This window comes from Oncorhynchus masou, chromosome 12 (assembly GCF_036934945.1).
Source record: "Oncorhynchus masou masou isolate Uvic2021 chromosome 12, UVic_Omas_1.1, whole genome shotgun sequence".
In the NCBI taxonomy this organism is placed as follows: Eukaryota; Metazoa; Chordata; class Actinopteri; order Salmoniformes; family Salmonidae; genus Oncorhynchus; species Oncorhynchus masou.
The window spans coordinates 35996023-36016937 of NC_088223.1; the positions used below are offsets into that span (position 1 = coordinate 35996023).

General features: G+C 42.1%; 1 non-coding gene across 1 annotated transcript; it reads right to left on the reverse strand.

Moving 5' to 3' along the window:
• Nucleotides 1-19017: 19017 nt before the first annotated feature.
• trnas-uga (transfer RNA serine (anticodon UGA)) lies at nt 19018-19093 on the reverse strand. The gene has a single exon. It is a non-coding gene; the product is annotated as a tRNA-Ser (tRNA).
• Between the last annotated feature and the right edge of the window lie 1822 nt (nt 19094-20915).

Consider the following 20915-nt stretch of genomic DNA (forward strand, 5'->3'; position numbering starts at 1 on the left):
TGGGAAAGAGAAGGAAAGAGAGAGAGAGAGAGAGAGGAGGAGAGCAAGTAACATTTTCTCATACTTCAAGAATTTTCTCTCTCTCTCTCTCTCACTTCTCTCTCTTTCTCTCTTCTACCTCTTTTTCTCTGATGTAATTCTATGTGCTTTACGGGTCCCTTTTGGGCGGTGGATTCCGATGGAAAACATCTGAATTGTTTGATGTTTTGAACGACTGGGACCAATCCTCAATATCGTTTGAACTCATCTTTGTCCTCTCCTTAGACGCTTTATGAGATGTTAGTGAGGCGTACCTCATTATCTTCCCTTTGTCCTTTTTTGACAGTTGACAAAACATACAGTTACATATCAGTCATATTTGTTTCTTCAGACACCACATTTGCACGTAGGGCTTGTGAGTGCATATTTTTCTCAGACTTTTGCAATATGCATCGTCGCTGTATTCTCTGTAGCCTGTATGGCCGTAATAAAAACAGTAACAGTAACATATTACATTTGTGCTGTGGATGAAATGCGGTTTTAGGCTTTTGGGGTATTGAGGGATTCTGGGAAGTGAAAATATGGAATTGTCTGATATCTGTTGTGAGAAAAGGGAAGCCATCTCTAACTTGATGTATTTTATAGATGCATTGTTAAATGTATGAAAAGCTCACGGGAAAGTCAAGTCAGATGGCATTTATAGATAGCACCATGAAGCGTCTATCTACCAACCCATAGCACATCCCCAACTTCCTTCTGTTATTCTCATAGTAAGCACTCTCGTCTTACAAAAGTATCTCACCCTAGCTGGGCTAGTATCCAGCCCTACCCTCGCATAGTAGACTACCCTCTTTTCCAACTCTGAAACCATTGAAACGCATCTTTAGTCCCACAATAGGCCTCACTGCCGCACTCACTTCTGTCATCATGAAGTGCGTTGAGAGGCAAGTTAGGGATCAGATCAACACTACTTTACCGGGTAAACTAGACCCACTTCAATTTGCTTACCGCCGCAATAGATCTACAGATGATGCAATCGCACTGCACACTGCCCTATCCCAAGAGGAATACCTATGTAAGAATGCTGTTCATTGACTATAGGTCAGCGTTCAATGCCATAGTACCCACCAAGCTCATCATTAAGCTCAGGGCCCTGGGTCTGAACCCCGCCCTGTGCAACTGGGTCCTGGACTTCCTGACGGGCTGCCCCCAGGTGGTGAAGGTAGGAAACAACACCTCCACTTCCCTAATCATCAACACAGGGGCCCCACAGGGGTGCGTGCTTAGCCCCCTCCTGTACTCTCTGTTCATGGCCACGCACGTCTCCAACTCAATCATCAAGTTTGCAGATGACACAACAGCGGTAGGCCTGATTACCAACAATGATGAGACCGCCTACAGGGAGGAGGTGAGGGCCCTAGGGCGGAGTGGTGCCAGGAAAATAATCCAGGCCCATCTCCTCAACGTCAACAAAACAAAGGAGCTGATCGTGGACTTCAGGAAACAGCAGAGAGAGCACCCCCCTATCCACATCGATGGGACCACAATGGAGAAGGCGGACAGCTTCAAGTTCCTCAGCGTACACATTACTGACGATCTGAAATGATCCACCCACACAGACAGTGTGGTGTAGAAGGAAAATAACCCCTCCCTCAACGTCAACAAAACAACAGGCTGAAGGAATGGGACCACAATCGGCAAGTTCCTCAGGTACACATTACCCTAAGACCCTCACAAACTTTTACAGATGCAAAATTGAGATCATCCTGTTAGACTGTATCACCGCCTGGTATGGTAACTGCCCTGCCCACAACCGCAGGGCTCTCCAGAGGGTGGCGTGGTCTGCCCAACGCATCACCGGGGGCACACTGCCTGCCTTCAAGGACACATACAGCACCCGAAGTCAAAGGAAGGACATCAACCACCCGAGCCACTACCTGTTCACCGCGTATTCATCCAGAAGGAAAGGTCAGTACTCTTTAATAAATGGAACACTAGTCACTTTAGTAATGCCACTTTAAGAATGTTTACATATCTCACATTACTCATCTCATATGTATATACTGTATACAGTAAACTACACTATCTATTGCATCTTAGTCGCTCTGTTACTGCTCATCCATATATTTATATTATTCTTATCCCATTCCTTTACTCGATTGTGTGTATTAGGTTTTGTTAGATATTAGTTTTTGTTGTAGATACTGCTGCACTGTCGGATCTAGAAGCATAAGCATTTCGCTACACTCACAATAACATCTGCTAACCATGTGTATGTGACCAATACCATTTGATTTGAGTACAGGTGCATCAAAGCTGGGACAGAGAGACTGAAAAACGGCTTCTATCTCAAGGCCATCTGACTGTTAAATAGTCATCACAAGCTGGCTACCATACGGATACTCAACCCAGCACCTTAGAGGCTGCTGCCCTATATACATAGACATGGAATCTGGGCACTTTAATAATGGAACACTAGTTACTTTAATAATGTTTACATACTACTTTACTCATCTCATATGTATATACTGTATTCTATTCTACTGTATTTTAGTCAATGCCACTCCAACATTGCTTGTCCTAATATTTATATATTTCTTAATTCCATTCTTATACTTTTATATGTGTTTTGTGAATTGTTAGACGCTACTGCGCTGTTGGAGCTAGGAACAGAAGCATTTCACTACACCCACAATAACATTTGCTAAATATGTGTATGTGACCAATCAAATTCGATTTGACAATAGTGCAACTCTTCATCCATCCATTCATCATTGTCCTCCATACTTTCCCACCTGCGGTATCGTCCACATTCTCACCCCAAAGTAGCTTCTAGTTTTTACAGATGCCATTTTTCTCACTTGTTGTTACCACTCCCATGTGATAAATGTTCCCTTGCTATCTGAGTAGCCTACAATTGAAGATCTCCATTGGCAAGATATTCTGTTGTGGTTAAAACCATCTACCAGGGTAGGGGACATTCCTTTTTAACATTTTTGATTTGTAGCAATCAATTGAATTGAATTAGAAATTTATTTGAGTGTTTCTCTATCCCATCCTTCCTCCTGCTCCCCGCCTGGCCCACCCTCCCCGCCTCGCTTGACCCCATCAAGTTCACAGAGACTGAAGACTGGGGTCGAAGGGCACCTTGGGACACAAAACCAGAGAGGAAGAGGCAAAGCAAGACGGCTTACTCCACCCAAAATCTGCTCATGAAAACAAGTGGAGTTCAATGAGAGCTTAGAATGTGGTCAACGAAAAAATGTAATTGCTAATTTGCTATATGAGGCTTATTTGAAAAAATAGAAGTTTTGTAATGGTTCGGTTGTTATGAATGCACTGATATAAGTGGACGCATGTGGCATTTCGGATACTTAGAAAAAAAACAACTATATCGGAGATGTGACTGTTGTTCACACGCTTATCTGCCCTCTCATTGGCTAGAATAGTCCCACCTGATCTGACCTCCTCCCGCCTGCCTTCCATCTTTGAGGACATGTATTTCCATTGTTCGAGCGGTCACTCGTCTATATAATCAATAATCTTTGACATCACCAGAGGGTGCCAGGCAGCCAATCAAAGTGGTTATGTCAGAGGTGTGTTCCAGTGGAACCCGTGGTGTTTCACCTCAATTTATGGTTGAGTTTAGGATGGAATGGACATTTAATTTCAATTTAATTTGGGCGTCCCACTCGGGTACAGGAGTCTAATTTGAGTCAATTAATATACTTTATGCAAGTATAGAATAGCTGATGGAAAAGCTCAACTTTGCAGGTGACATTTCTGTTTAATGATGAAAACAGCTCAATAGATGAGGCAAGAGATGAGGCAAGAGATGAGGAATGAAGTGCTGATAGTGAGTTGACAATGTTTGGGAAAAAAACAACTCGTTGCCAGTGTGTTAGCATGTGACAAAAGCCAGAGCTACTGTAGCACAGCTAAATTGTGTTCGTTGTGACCTGTTCAACATTTCCTTAACAAAACACGTTTCTCAATTTGTCATCTATTCACCTTGTTCCATCATTTAGAAAAGAAAGTATTGTGGACATAGGCATAAACATATCTTCCCCTCAATATCATCATACAGTCTTTTTGTTGTTATCCTAATTGTCAATATTATGCAATACCACCACTCATGATCATTATCAACATGATCATCCTCTGACAGTCATCCTTCACTTTCTAATTGGTCTCTGATGAATGACACCCATGTTTCTCATTTTCCATCTGGATACATTATACAGTATCATTCATGGGCTGCGTTTACACAAACGGCCCAATTCTGATATTTTTTTCCACTAATTGGTCATTTGACCAATCGCATCAGATCTTTTCACATTTTCAGAGCTGATCTGATTGGTCAAAATGTATTACTGAAAAATGTGTTTTAAAAAAATCCAAACTGGACTGCCTGTCTAAACGCAGCCATGGTGGTCAGACCTTTCTTTCGTCTACATGGTCAGGCCTCTTCATCTTTCATCTGCTTTTCAATTGTTTCACTTCAGATCCCTTACCTCACATAATTCACCATCCTCTGTCATTTGAAGACCTTTTCAAATGCACAGGCATCAGTCTGATCCAAGGCACGCAGTGCCCTTTGTTCAAAAGCTTAGAACAGGCATACTGTGTCAAGTGTACCAGAAGAGTTACAGATGTTCCTTTGATATTCATGTCAGTTTTCTGGGGTCACCATGGCAACACTTTCACCAGCCATGTTTGTACATCGATAATGGCGACAAAGAGTGACAAGTAGTCACAAAAACACAATTTATATGGCACTAAGTCTATTTTGGTTCATAGTGTGCATATTCATTCCATTGGATCAAACTCAGTATGTGTTGAATTGGCACCTTTTAGTCCATGGATTAAGTACTGAAGATGTTTGCAGGCCACTGCATATTTGGCGTGGGATAGAAGTTTGAGTCGTTTCAGGCCTAGTGATACAGGCTTAAGGGCAATTAAGTTTATTATCGAGCTCAAACGGATGGTTGGTCCTCAACACTTCTTTATGGTCACTATCAATGACAAGACTGGATCTTTGAAATGTGTGGAAAAAGGAAACACGTGGCTTTAAAAAAAAAACATGCAGTCTTTCTAATGGCATTTTTAAATGATCACTGTATGTGTAATAAATCAATATATGTTTGCTGTGATCTAGTGTGCTCTCCTACTCTCGCCATTTTGTCCACTCCTATTCAAAAATAATTTGTATTTTCTAATAGTTAGAAAACTTTTAATCTTAATATGCATTTTGATGACATATCTATTTCACTTCTGAATGTATGGTATTGTTTACTAGGTGTTGACCAATGAATATTGACTATTAACTATTCTGTAACCACTCCCTCTTCAATCAGGTTTGATTGGAAAATGCTTTGTTCCAAAAAAGACATTGTATTATCGTATCTTTGTTCTCCCTGACGAAGGCCATGCGGCCGAAACGCATTGGAGTATTAAAATCTGTTCCATTGAACATGCCATACAAATAAAGGCATTATAATGAATTATATAAAGAGAGCCTTGGTCCTCCTTTCTTTTAACAAAGAGCACCTTCTATCTACAAAGACCCACTATTGCATCCTTGGAGCATTTCCCTTCCTTCTTTTTTCTAAATCAATGTATCAAATCAAATTGTATTTGTCACATGCACCGAATACAACAGGAGTAGTAGACCTTACAGTGAAATGCTTACTTACAAGCCCTTAACCAACAATGCGGTTTTAAGAAAAATGCCACAAAAAAAGAAGAAATGAAGTAACAACTAATTAAAGAGCAGCAGTAAAATAACAATAGCGAGGCTATATACAGGGGGTATCGGTACAGAGTCAATGTGCGGGGGGCACCGGTTAGTTGAGGTAATATATACATGTGGGTAGAGTTATGAAAGTGACTATGCATAGATATTAAACAGAGAGTAGCAGCAGCGTAAAAGAGGGGTCTGGGTAGCGATTTGATTAAATGTTCAGGAGTCTTATGGCTTGGGGGTAGAAGCTGTTTAGAAGCCTCTTGGACCTAGACTTGGCACTCCGGTACCGCTTGCTGTGCGGTAGCAGAGGGAATAGTTTGCTAAGTCTTTGACAATTTTTCCTCTGACACCGTCTGGTATAGAGGTCCTGGATGACAGAAAGCTTGGCCCCAGTGATGTACTGGGCCGTACGCACTACCCTCTGTAGTGCCTTGCAGACAGAGGCCGAGCAGTTGCCATACCAGGCAGTGATGCAACCAGTCAGGATGCTGTCAATAGTGCAGTTGTAGAACCTTTTGAGGATCTGAGGACCCATGCCAAATCTTTTCGGTCTCCTGAGGGGGAATACAGTGCCTTGCGAAAGTATTCGGCCCCCTTGAACTTTGTGAACTTTTGCCACATTTCAGGCTTCAAACATAAAGATATAAAACTGTATTTTTTTGTGAAGAATCAACAACAAGTGGGACACAATCATGAAGTGGAACGACATTTATTGGATATTTCAAACTTTTTTAACAAATCAAAAACGGAAAAATTGGGCGTGCAAAATTATTCAGCCCCCTTAAGTTAATACTTTGTAGCGCCACCTTTTGCTGCGATTACAGCTGTAAGTCGCTTGGGGTATGTCTATCAGTTTTTCACATCGAGAGACTGAAATTTTTTCCCATTCCCCCTTGCAAAACAGCTCGAGCTCAGTGAGGTTGGATGGAGAGCATTTGTGAACAGTGTTTTTCAGTTCTTTCCACAGATTCTCGATTGGATTCAGGTCTGGACTTTGACTTGGCCATTCTAACACCTGGATATGTTTATTTTTGAACCATTCCATTGTCGATTTTGCTTTATGTTTTGGATCATTGTCTTGTTGGAAGACAAATCTCCGTCCCAGTCTCAGGTCTTTTGCAGACTTCATCAGGTTTTCTTCCAGAATGGTCCTGTATTTGGCTCCATCCTGTCAGGACCCGGTTACGAACCTGGGTCTCCGGAGTGAGAAACAGTCACTTAACCAACTGAGCCACGAATAGTCAGCAGAACCTAGAAGATGAGGCAGACACAGCAGTACTTAAGACGGTGTATTTAATAAAGTAAAAAAGGAGAAGTCCTTCAATACAAAAATGGTAAATCCAAAAGGTGGTAGGAATAGCACAAAAAAGCCTCAAGAGATACTCAAAAACAAAAACCCACAAGAGCATCCACCGGAATCGACAAGAATACACAGAACACTAGGGCTGGGTGCTAACATACAAACACAGAGCACAGAACTGAGGGAAACTAAGGGTTTAAATACAATCAGGGGAAACGAGGCACAGGTGCAAATAATAATGGGGAACAAGGGAAAAAACATAAGGTCAAAAAGCACAATGGGGGCATCTAGTGACCAAAACCCGGAACAACCCTGGCCAAATCCTGACACATCCATCTTCCCTGTCCCCGCTTTTTATGGATATCTTTAAGAAATGGCTTTCTTCTTGCCATTCTTCCATAAAGGCCAGATTTGTGCAATATACGACTGATTGTTGTCCTATGGACAGAGTCTCCCACCTCAGCTGTAGATCTCTGCAGTTCATCCAGAGTGATCATGGGCCTCTTGGCTGCATCTCTGATCAGTCTTCTCCTTGTATGAGCTGAAAGTTTAGAGGGACGGCCAGGTCTTGGTAGATTTGCAGTGGTCTGATACTCCTTCCATTTCAATATTATCGCTTGCACAGTGCTCCTTGGGATGTTTAAAGCTTGGGAAATCTTTTTGTATCCAAATCCGGCTTTAAACTTCTTCACAACAGTATCTCGGACCTGCAGGCAGGTGTGTTCCTTGTTCTTCATGATGCTCTCTGCGCTTTTAACGGACCTCTGAGACTATCACAGTGCAGGTGCATTTATGCAGAGACTTGATTACACACAGGTGGATTGTATTTATCATCATTAGTCATTTAGGTCAACATTGGATCATTCAGAGATCCTCACTGAACTTCTGGAGAGAGTTTGCTGCACTGAAAGTAAAGGGGCTGAATAATTTTGCAATAATTTTGCATTGCATAATTTTCCAATTTTTCAGTTTTTGATTTGTTAAAAAGGTTTGAAATATCCAATAAATGTCGTTCCACTTCATGATTGTGTCCCACTTGTTGTTGATTCTTCACAAAAAAATACAGTTTTATATCTTTATGTTTGAAGCCTGAAATGTGGCAAAAGGTCGCAAAGTTCAAGGGGGCTGAATACTTTCGCAAGGCACTGTAGGTTTTTTCATCTTCATGACTGTCTTGGTGTCCCAAATCTTTTCAGTCTCCTGAGGGGGAATAGGTTTTTTCGTCTTCATGACTGTCTTGGTGTCCTTGGGCCATGTTAGTTTTTTCGTGATGTGAACACCATAGAACTTGAAGCTCTCAACCTGCTCCATTACAGCCGTGTCGATGAGAATGGGGGTGTGCTCGGCCCTCCGTTTCCTGTAGTCCACAATCATCTCCTTTGTCTTGATCACATTGAGGGAGAGGTTGTTGTCCTGGCACCACACGGCCAGGTCTCTGACCTCTTCCCTATATGCTGTCTTGTTGTTGTTGGTGATCAGGCATAACACTGTTATGTCATCGGCACAGGTGTTCCTTTTGGACGTACTTCCAAATTCTCTAAAATGAAGTTGGAGAATTATGATAGAGAAATTGACATTAAATTCTTTGACAACAGCTCTGGTGGACATTCCTGCAAGTCAACATGCCAATTGCAATCGCTCCCTCAAAACTATTTAATGAAAATAACTCCAAAATATATATTTAGTCATTTATTTCCCTGAGCTTCCTTTGGCCCTTCAAATGCTCAGTCTGACCATGTGGACATTAGGACACAAATTTGAAGATATTTACAAACACAGCCCTGATTGGCTGTTAGGATGGTCTAGAGCCCACTCCCTTACCCAGATGAACAGTCATTGGTCTATTATAATCAGATCACATTGTGATGTCCAGATGTGGGAATTATCATAATTTTAAAATTTTGTCATTTCGACCTCATAGTGTGGAATTATCATTAAAAAAAGAAAAGGAAAATCACATCTTATAACTGCACCTTTAATTGTATCATGAATTTTCTTCTCAATGATTTGACCTACAAATGGCCAGCTGTGTGGCTTAGTGAAGGGACACAGGGATACATTCTGGTTCAGCTCAACTCTACTTCTAACTGAAGTATACTGAACAAAAATATAAACACAACATGTAAAGTGTTGGTCCCATGTTTCATGAGCTGAAAGAAAAGATTCCAGAAAGGTTCCCATGTGCAAAAAAATCTTACTTCTCTCAAATGTTTTGCACAAACGTGCTTACATCTCTGTTAGTGAGCATTTCTCCTTTGCCAAATGAATCCATCCACCTGACAGGTTTGGCATATCAAGAAGCTGATTAAACAGCAAATCTTTGAAACTGTTGCATGTTGCGTTCCTATTTTTGTTCAGTGTAGTTTCCTCAACAGACTACCGTCACAAGCTGAAATCGTCCAGTTCAAGAGCCAGGGATCGGAGGAAGGAAGAAGAGGTGCTCCTGATGTTTCCCAGCAATGCGCAGAGATCCGCTCAGTGCTGCTCATAGTCAAAACAGGTCAGCTAATACATCACTAATGCACAGATGTAGTCCTCTTAAGTATTTTCAGCAGCCAAGCGTATTTTCTTTCCTTTTTCACCCTCACTACCAGTCTGTTTCCTGTATTTTCAAAACATGTTTCCCTCCAGGCTATTTCCCCAGGGTCCTGTTTAATGGCAAAAACCAAACCCTGCATGTTTTTACTTCGTCACAGAGAAGCAAAATTTAGGAGATGAGGGGGGGGTTCTGTTACGCTCGTTTCATGTTCAGCTGTCCAGGCCAGCTTTTGATGAATGTACCGTATGTGTGAGCACCATTGGCGAGGGCTATCAATCAAGTGAAACGATTCGAACACATTGTAAACGCCCCTCTGTTTAGACTCGAAGGGTTGGACCGTAAGACAAGGCGACCGTGGTGCATGTCAATAGGGACTTAGGTTACTCACCCTAATCGGGTGCATATCTTTTGAAGTTTTCAACATGGCTTGTTGTGGGCAATGTGTCATTGAATGTTTTTGCTGTGGTTGACCACAGGGTGTGTCAATCGACTGCAGGTAAGGCACTGAAGACAGTATGCTAAGGAGGTTTGAGAAATCCTGAATCTCTGTGTCCTGGCTAGCCTGTATGAATGTGTCTGGCTGAGCTGTACAGAGCATCCTGTTAGTTTATCAGTGGCGGTCCGTCAACCGCTGCGTTCATGTCTATCACATCAATGACATCTGCATCTAGCATTGTGCTCTTTGTTCATAGTAAAAAAATTTTTTACATATTTTTTTAATTTCACCTTTATTTAACCAGGTAGGCTAGTTGAGAACAAGTTCTCATTTACAACTGCAACCTGGCCAAGATAAAGCAAAGCTGTGGGACACAGACAACTACACAGAGTTACACATGGAGGAGTAAACAATAAACAAGCCAATAACACAATAAACAAGTCAATGACACAGTAGAAAAAAAAGAAAGTATTATATATAGTGTGTGCAAAAGGCATGAGGAGGTAGGCAATAAATAGGCCAGAGGAGCGAATAATTATAATTTAGCAGATTAACACTGGAGTGATAAATGAGCAGATGATGATGTGCAAGTAGAGATACTGGTGTGCAAAAGAGCAGAAAGGTAAATAAAAAAAAAACAGTATGGGGATGAGGTAGGTAGATTGGCTGGGCTATTTACAGATGGACTATGTGCAGCTGCAGCGATCGGTTAGCTGCTCAGATAGTTGATGTTTAAAGTTGGTTGAGGGAAATAAAATTCTCCAACTTAAACGACCGTATTACTCCAAATAATCAGAGTATCTGTAATGGAACAGTTTCACAATTGGACCATGTGCTACGCTATCTGCATCCTTCCATTGCATACCCCTCGTGAATTTACAGTGAGTCTACCATGGACAGTGAACGGTTAGAGATTTAGAAATGAACGTCATGAAAAACAACTTTTTTTGACATTAACACAGATAAACTTACTGATCCTAGATCAGTGTCTCACTTCCATTCATCAGAATAGAGCTTGTGGCCTGAAAGCTTGTGGCCTGAAAGCTTGTGGACAAGTTTAACTGAAAGGCGACTCTGTGGCTGACTCTGAGTGGGGCGGCAGTCCTAGACGTCTTGGGGGTGTCATAGATGTGCCTCTGTGACGTTGTTCACCTATGGCAGTGAGTCTCAGGCCACATGAAACTGCCACTTCCACCCGTCCCGCAAAACCACATCACAGAGGCTCCAGGTCAATGGTAAGTTAAGCTCACTCTGTATTTACAGTTTTCCATGCTAATACATACAGGAGGAGCAATATACCATTAGCATGATGCCCCATCAATGATTGGCCGGCACATTAACGACATACATATTTATGCAATGGACATTGAGCCACACATACTGTACAGTCGTGGCCAAAAGTTTTGAGAATGACATAAATATGAATTTTCACAAAGTTTGCTGCTTCAGTGTCTTTAGGTATTTACTATGTTATTTACTATGTACTATGGGATACTGAAGTATATACAAGCATTTCATAAGTGTCAACGGCTTTTATTGACAATTACATGAAGTTGATGCAAAGAGTCAATATTTGCAGTGTTGACCCTTCTTTTTCAAGACCTCTGCAATCCACCCTGGCATGCTGTCAATTCACTTTCTGGGCCACATCCTGACTGATCGCAGCCCATCCTTGCATAATCAATACTTGGAGTTTGTCAGAATTTGTGGGGTTTTGTTTGTCCACCCGCCTCTTGAGAATTGACCTCAAGTTCTCAATGGGATTAAGGTCTGCCGAGTTTCCTGGCCATGGACCCAAATATCAATGTTTTGTTCCCCGAGCCACTTAGTTATCACTTTTGCCTTATGGTAAGGTGCTCCATCATGCTGGAAAAGGCATTGTTCGTCACCAAACTCTTCCTGGATGGTTGGGAGAAATTGCTCTCTGAGGATGTGTTAGTACCATTCTTTATTCATGGCTGTGTTCTCAGGCAAAATTATGAGTGAGCCCACTCCCTTGGCTGAGAAGCAACCCCACACATGGATGGACTCAGGATGCTTTACTGTTGGCATGACACAGGACTGATGGTAGTGCTCACCTTGTCTTCTCCAGACGAGCTTTTTTCCGGTTCCCCCAAACAATAGGTGAAGGTGACTTTTTTTTTCTTCAGAAATCACTCAAATGTGAGGTGAACATGAAGGGAATGTAATAACGACGGGTGTATCAGGCTCTACGAGTTTACCCATAGTTCAAAATGCATTATCACATGCCATTTAAGGAATTTATAGTTGCAAGTTTCATATTCAGAAAGTTTACTGGTACCATCTGTTGAAGTATTCTCAGCACGTATCGCATAATGGTCATCCATGCTGTTTTCTGGATTGGGGTCTCATGTAAATAACAAGTGACTGGATGCCTTACGTCACAGAGGATTATATTTTTATACGTGTGTTACTTTTCTGTTTCACTGTACTATCAGCACTTGGCTGTCTGGTCTTGAGCCCACGTGAAACCCTTAATAGGACTCCTTTACCAGGCAAGCGCTCTCTACGGGCGCTCTCTACTCGCTCTCTACGCGCTCTCTACTCGCTCTCTACGCGCTCTCTACGAGCTTTCTACGCACTCTCTACGTGCTCTCTACGCGCGCTCTCTAAGCGCTCTCTACGCGCTCTCTACGCGCTTTCTACGCACTCTCTATGCGCGCTCTCTACTCACGGGCCGTAATATGCGCGCTCTCTACTCTCTACTCACGGGCCGTAATATTGCTGATTGACACAATGGCCGGTCAGTCCATTGACTTCATGGCCCACTGGACGATAGAGACCTCACTGGTCTCTGAGGCCGAGTCGAAATACTAGAGCTGGTCGTTTGGTACTTGTAGCACCACTTTGTGTTTGCATTACTGGACACTCATTGTAGCACCCCTTTTCTGAAAGAAATGGGCTCACACCTATGCAAGCACTGACAAAACATCCACATATCCGTCCACACGTGCCATACAGACGTGACCTGCCTGCCCTCTGTGATCCGATATACCAAGGCTTCTTTTCAGGGGTCAGAGCTTACTGGCCACACATAGAGATGGAAGCCCATCCGCTGTGTCCCGACTCAGACTTTCCACTGGCAGCAATCCAAACTTGCACCGCTCCAAGGTAGGTAAACGGAATGTGAGTGCACATACACAAACAGGCAGCACACACATCCTGAAGCTTCAAGCAGCTGTGATGTGAGAGTCAATCGTAGAGCTTTGTGACTTCAAGTCACCATGAATTCTGATTGTTGTTCACAAATGGAGGACTTGTCTTGAATTATATGATTGGCTGTTGCACACGTAATACACTGTTGGATACAGAAACAGATGCACACAAGAAATGCTGTATACATTTTACGGGGCAATCGGGATGCTCCCTACTATGGAAATCCAAACTGAACAGTGAATCCCATATGTTTTACTAAGAGGGGGTTTGGTAGGAAAATTCTGTTTTGTCCATCTTCAGAAGTCAGAGCAGGGACTGGAAGAACATCAAGAAACTGAGACAGCTATCACTCCTCAGAGAGGGATCGAAGAGGGAGAGAGAGAAAGAGAGGGGAGAGAGACATGGAGGCAGACTACAAGACAAGCCACTATCTCTCTCATTCAGAGTTTTTTTTAATTGGCATATGGTGCTCTTTCTCCTATGAAAGCCTGGAGGACAGGGAACATGGAGTGAGCAGGAAAACATGGTCCTTTTACAAATAGAAGTGAGTCTTGAGACATTCACACTGTGGTGGGGATACAACATCTCTATATTTAAGTCATAATCCGTGATTTTACAGATGTAGGACCTTAATTTGAGCCAGATTGCTACAGCAGGACATGTGAATTATTATGTGGATTATAATTCATGGAACGTTTTTGTAGGTGTTGATAAAGAAAACGGCAAATCAAGTCAACAAAATGTATGTAGAAATGACCAACTTTAGAAGCTTTTTTTTTAAACATGAAATACACTCCAACTTTGCATTTCCTGCTGTGCAGTAAAATTCTCAGCAACAAAATAGGGAAGAAACCAAGATCCTACATCTGTAAGAGGAAGAGCAGAGAGTCTGAAAGTGGCCTAGCTCTTACACCAAGGCTACTCACTGAGTTTTAGAATGGTGTCAAGTGTGTTAAGTTCCCCTCTGACTGAATCCTTTTTACCAGTGATTTGTTTGCCATCATGTTCAACAGAACTGGAGACTATGAAGTAACTACTGGATTTACTGGGTTTTTGCATTAATGTTCAACTGAACTAGAATCTGTGAGGTAACTACTGGATTTACTGGATTTTAGTCAGGATAGAGGCTTTGCCAGGCCTACTGAATATCCTTTTCAAACATTTCTATTAGATACTATAATACCTTGCTTCAGATATAGGACCTTAATTGGAGCCAGTTTGCTACAGCAGGAAAATAATCCTGCAATCCTGTAGGCCGTCATTGTAAATAAGAATTTGCTCTTAAATTACTTGCCTAGTTAAATCAAAGTTAAAAAATATATTATTTGGATTATAATTAACGGACATTTTTGTAAGGGTTGATACATTTTTCGTAAGGGAAAATCAAGTCAAATTTCAAAGTGGAAATTACAAACTTCTGAAGCCTTTGTAAACCTCAAATATACTACAAGTGTTACATTTCCTGCATGGCAGGAAAGTTCTCCTGTAACAGGGTGATCAAATTAAGATCCTGCATCTGTATCTGCTTCGCTAACTGGACACTAATATTGGTGTAGAAACCACATTATTAAGGCACCTATTCTATGACCTCACCGTAGGGATAGGGTTCGGATTTATGATTCAAATCCATGTCTTTGCCTAATAAGCTCAAGATCTCTGGTAATTTCTCTCGTCTCTCCAAGCCACCCTGGAATTTGCAACTGGTCTAGCTCAGAGCATGGATTTGTCAGTGGACTGGCTCTTGAGGAAGCATTTCATTAGCATCTTAAAGGGTAAACGTTTCCCATTGATTTAGGCGTGTCTTCGCAATTGGATGTAAGCCAGGAATGGAATATGTTTCAGCTGACTAAGACTCTGGGAAAGCTCACTAGATATTATTCACATGACATACAGTATGGGCAATAATTGGTGACTATCATTGTCATAAAACAGACAAGGTGGCAGAGGTTGGGCATTTGGCGAAGGGAAATTTGGAAACAGAAAAAATGTCCTTGAAAAATACATTTCTGTCTCTCCGGGACCTGAAAGGGCACCATTGTAACAAGGCATAGAGGAAAAGTGAGATTTTTTTCTTCACAAACTCAAAGCCGACCATTCAGAAAAAAGGAACTGAAGAATCTGAGTAATGCTGTGAGAGAGAGAGGGTAAATCAAGGGATGCAGAAACATTAAATAAATATCAGAGCTGGAGCAGGAAAATGAGACAAGAGAGGGGGAGCGTTTATTTGAACTTTCTTGAACATCAGTGCTTTGGAGGAGGATGGTTTACCTGGCTGTTGACTCAGAGCTAATGACAGGGTTAACATGATGTTAGACACAGTAGGCCATTGAAACTGTGCTGTTGGACCATGCTTGTATTGGAGCCCCACTCCAACTCCCACTGGGATTAAAATAATATACAGTGGGGCAAAAAAGTATTTAGTCAGCCACCAATTGTGCAAGTTTTCCCACTTAAAAAGATGAGAGAGGCCTGTAATTTTCATCATAGGTACACTTCAACTATGACAGACAAAATCATTTTAAAAAATCCAGAAAATCACATTGTAGGATTTTTAATGAATTTATTTGCAAATGATGGTGGGAAATAAGTATTTGGTCACCTACAAACAAGCAAGATTTCTGGCTCTCACAGACCTGTAACTTCTTATTTAAGAGGCTCCTCTGTCCTCCACTCGTTACCTGTATTAATGGCACCTGTTTGAACTTGTTATCGGTATAAAAGACACCTGTCCATAACCTCAAACAGTCACACTCCAACCTCCACTATGGCCAAGACTAAAGAGCTGTCAAAGGACACCAGAAACAAAATTGTAGACCTGCACCAGGCTGGGAAGACTGAATTTGCAATAGGTAAGCAGCTTGGTTTGAAGAAATCAACTGTGGGAGCAATTATTAGGAAATGGAAGACATACAAGACCACTGATAATCTCCCTCGATCGGGGGCTCCACGCAAGATCTCACCCTGTGGGGTCAAAATGATCACAAGAACGGTGAGCAAAAATCCCAGAACCACACGGGGGGACCTAGTGAATGACCTGCAGAGAGCTGGGACCAAAGTAATAAAGCCTACCATCAGTAACACACTACGCCGCCAGGGACTCAAATCCTGCAGTGCCAGACGTGTCCCCCTGCTTAAGCCAATACATGTCCAGGCCCGTCTGAAGTTTGCTAGAGAGCATTTGGATGATCCAGAAGAAGATTGGGAGAATGTCATATGGTCAGATGAAACCAAAATCTAACTTTTTGGTAAAAACTCAACTCGTCGTGTTTGGAGAACAAAGAATGCTGAGTTGCATCCAAAGAACACCATACCCACTGTGAAGCATGGGGGTGGAAACATCATGCTTTGGGGCTGTTTTTCTGCAAAGGGACCAGGACAACTGATCCGTGTAAAGGAAAGAATGAATGGGGCCATGTATCGCAAGATTTTGAGTGAAAACCTCCTTCCATCATGTTACGGATACCAGTATCCTGTGTGTGTGTGTATCCTGTGTTCTTTTCTCTCCTTCTCCCCTCACAGGTGAAAATCCTCACTCCCCAATCCAATCATCAATCAGAAGACACACCTCCTCCTGTTTCCTACCCTATCACAGTTCCTTTCCCTTGGTTTAAAAACCCTGCCAGTTGTTTGCTCTAGAGCTCAATCTCTCTGTAAATGCCCTGTCTGTAGGTTTCTGTGTTTCACTCTCTCGTTGTGTAGTAACCTCTCTTTAGTTTGAGCACCTCCATAGCACTTTGTCATCACCTATGAGTATTGTTTTGGTTATGGTATTTATGTTTGATTGCTGGTGGGAAAAGGGGAAACCAAGACAAGTCGCCCATGGGCATACACTACCCGTAGGTAGACTTTGTTAAATACACTAGTTAGAACTGGGCGTACCACCCACTGTATTTTTGGTTAGTGAGTTAGCTGTTGTTAAAGTAGGCTAGGCTAGCTTGTTTGTTTTTTTGAATACTTATTGTTTCTTTCCTTGGGTCCAGCTCAGCCCCTTTTCCTGCTCCCCCCATTACTGTGTGTTTTCAAATAAACCTTGAGTTTGACGGTAGATTTCAGTTGTCCTGGTTATTTCGTTCACAATTTCGCTTTGTCACTATTATAATTTGCATGAGTTGTTACGGGTCTCATTACCATCCCCCCCCTAGACTGTCGGGCCAAAAAGGGATCCGTAACACATCAGCAAGGGCATTGAAGATTAAATGTGGCTGGGTCTTTCAGCATGACAATGATCCCAAACACACCGCCCGGGCAACGAAGAAGTGGCTTCATAAGAAGCATTTCAAGGTCCTGGAGTGGCCAAGCCAGTCTCCAGATCTCAACCCCATAGAAAATCTTTGGAGGGAGTTGAAAGTCCGTGTTGCCCAGCAACAGGCCCAAAACATCACTGCTCTCGAGGAGATCTGCATGGAGGAATGGGTCAAAATACCAGCAACAGTGTGTGAAAACGTTGTGAAGACTTAGAGAAAACTTTTAACCTCTGTCATTGCCATCAAATGGTATATAACAAAGTATTGAGAAACTTTTGTTATTGACCAAATACTTATTTTCCACCATAATTTGCAAATAAATTCATTTAAAAAAATACTACAATGTGATTTTCTGGATTTTTTTCCTCTCATTTTGTCTCATAGTTGAAGTGTACCTATGATGAAAATTACAGGCCTCTCCCATCTTTTAGTGGGAGAACTTGCACAACTGGTGGCTGACTAAATACTTTTTTTGCCCCACTGTAATTCACCCTTTCTCTCACCTGCACTCCTCTTCTACCTTCACTCCTCACCCTGTCTATGTTCATTATGCACCTACACCTTGTGTTTGTCCCACCAGTTACTTTGGTCCCAAAAACTTGAACATGCTAATTTCACTGAAGTAGTAACAGAACATAGAAAGGCCCTTAACAAGTTGTTTCCTGTTCCTGACTGGATGTTGCAACACACAGTGCTTGTATGTGAAGCTGATGAATTGAACCCAATCCGGCGAGTTACAGCAAGCTCCTTGTAAGTAGCTCTATTGTGACTACTGTAGGTCATTTGAATGAGCAAAACACAACCAATCTCTGACACTTGCCGACCTCTATGCCACAACGATTTGCATCTGAGGGGGCGCATGAGTCAGTACCGGTACTTCAGTATTGTTGGCCAAAAAGTAAACTACAAAAATTACTCAAATAATTAACAGAAAATACACTCCTAAAGTTGGTAAAATTTTGATGAGCAACTTGACCAAAAAGGAATTTAGTCTCGTAAGAGACATAACAGAATGTGTCCTTGGAAAAGTGTTTCCGTGTGTGTTTCATTAATAAGCATTTAATAGCAAGCAAGAGAGCATGTAGCATTTGAGAATGTGTTTTGATCATATATATATCTTTGTTCAAACTAAATGTGTTTGTGTTTTTATTGGCATATACATGTATTTGTGTTTCTGTGTGGCCTAGCTAGCATATATTATTGGTTAGTCACTGTAGTGGAGAGCAAAGGCTGCTGGATGCCACTGACCCAGAGGCAAAGTATTTCACTCCTCGTTTACTCCCTCTAACTGTGACATGCACCATCTCCTGAGACTATGTAGCCGTCACTCACAACAACCCAAAACCCAACCCAACTAAACAAAGCTGCCAAAGTATCTCCATCCAAGGATGTTTCCTTGGCCAAACATACTGTAGCTATCACGTAGCAGTGATTGAATTAAGAATATAGTTTGTTTGTTTTTTTACATTGTAATGGGTGTATGTGCCTACTTCATCTCTACATTGTAGTAGGTAAAACACCAAGTAATTTTCTTAGCATTTCCCAGACACTCTTGTCCAGAGCCACTTACAGTAGTGAGAGTATACATTTTCATACTGGTCCCCCGTGGGAATCAAACCCACAACCCTTGCATTTCAAATGCCATGCTCTACCAACTGAGCCACATGGGACCCTTTGCCAAGTAGGGCAAAGGTAGTTGCAATTGAACAACATCGATCCGTTTCAGATGTTTTGTATTTTCATTATGAGCTAATGATAAACCCTAGAAAGCAGCATCGTAGAATGTGTTTGAGATATATCAATTAATATCCGTTGTCTGATTGTGAGCTCCCACACATTGTTTTTTAGCTAAGTGTGGGCCTGTGTTACATTATCGATGCATATTTCACAGCAGCTGTTAAACCCATCAGTGCAAAACATCTGGCCATGGAGGGAAACCTTTTTATTGGGGACACATGACTGCACGCATCCCCCAAAGTCCCTCCCCTTTGGAGACGCAGCTGTCAGGTTAATGGTTTCCAGGTGTGTCTCTTTCTCCCTCTCTTTTGCTTCCCGTCTCTCTGTGCGAGTGTTGAGTTTATAATGGCCCGCCTGAGCTTCTGTAGAAAGGGTGAAGGCGTCTATATTTATACACAGTCTCTTCCCGTCTCCTCCCCTGCTGGCGAGAGCGCCAGTTGCTAATTCATCACTCTGCAGTTCTCTCTGTAGTCCGATATGACACCGTCATTTCCACATTCATTTGACATGTCATTTACATATGTCTCTCTCGGTGGTAGCCTTGTTGACATTGGAACCAGTCCATCTTATCTCCACATTACCAGACTGTGAATGGCCCCTGGGGGACCCAAGGTTCCTCCATCCCAGACGCACTCAGCCGTGCATTGCTCTGTGGGTGACGGTGCAATGAGGCAAGGTAGCTATGAGACAGACGCACCACTAACCCTCGTCAGGTGGTTCCAGGATGAAGTTGCCCAATAGATGCACTCCGAAGGTTGAGCGTCCCAGCTGATGATTCCCTATGGGGAAAACACCTCCAATCAGTCTACTATCTTACAGTGCGGACAGATTCACATCTAGAAGTTACAATAAGACAAGTGTGGTTTATAGTCAGCATTCGGCGAACTGCCCGAGATCTTAATGACATCATCAACATTCCGTCCCGGCCCGATAAATCATTTGAAAGTTGGTCAACACAGAAGCAGAGAAGGTGACATTGAATAACAATGATGGATACAAAGCTATTCCCAGTTAAGTTCTTAGCAACCTAGCAAAGAATCAATGTAGTACTTATATTTAATTCAGATAGATGCTTTTCAAAAACCTAAAGGGAAACAGGCACTGGCAGAACAAAAAGATCCCAAAAGTGTCAGGATTTGGCCAGGGTTGTTCCGGGTTTTGGTCACTAGATGCCCCCATTGTGCTTTTTGACCTTATGTTTTTTCCCTTGTTCCCCATTATTATTTGCACCTGTGCCTCGTTTCCCCTGATTGTATTTAAACCCTTAGTTTCCCTCAGTTCTGTGCTCTGTGTTTGTATGTTAGCACCCAGCCCTAGTGTTCTGTGTTTTCCTGTCGATTCCGGTGGATGCTCTTGTGGAATTCTGTTTTTGTTTTTGAGTGTCTCTTGAGGCTTTTTTGTGCTATTCCTACCACCTTTTGGATTTGCCATTTTTGTATTTAAGGACTTCTCCTTTTTACTTTATTAAATACACCGTCTTAAGTACTGCTGTGTCTGCCTCATCTTCTGGGTTCTGCTGACTATTCGTGGCTCAGTTGGTTAAGTGACTGTTTCTCACTCCGGAGACCCAGGTTCGTAACCGGGTCCTGACAAAAAGATGTTCAAATAGATATTAAGACAATACAGTAAAGTAACTATAGACAATCGTTTCATGTTTTTAAGGTGTTGTTCTTCTGCAAAAATGAGTTGCAAACTTTGCACTGTTGCATGAACACAAATTGCTATAAGATGAAAGCCGCTCTTTGGGTTATGAATCC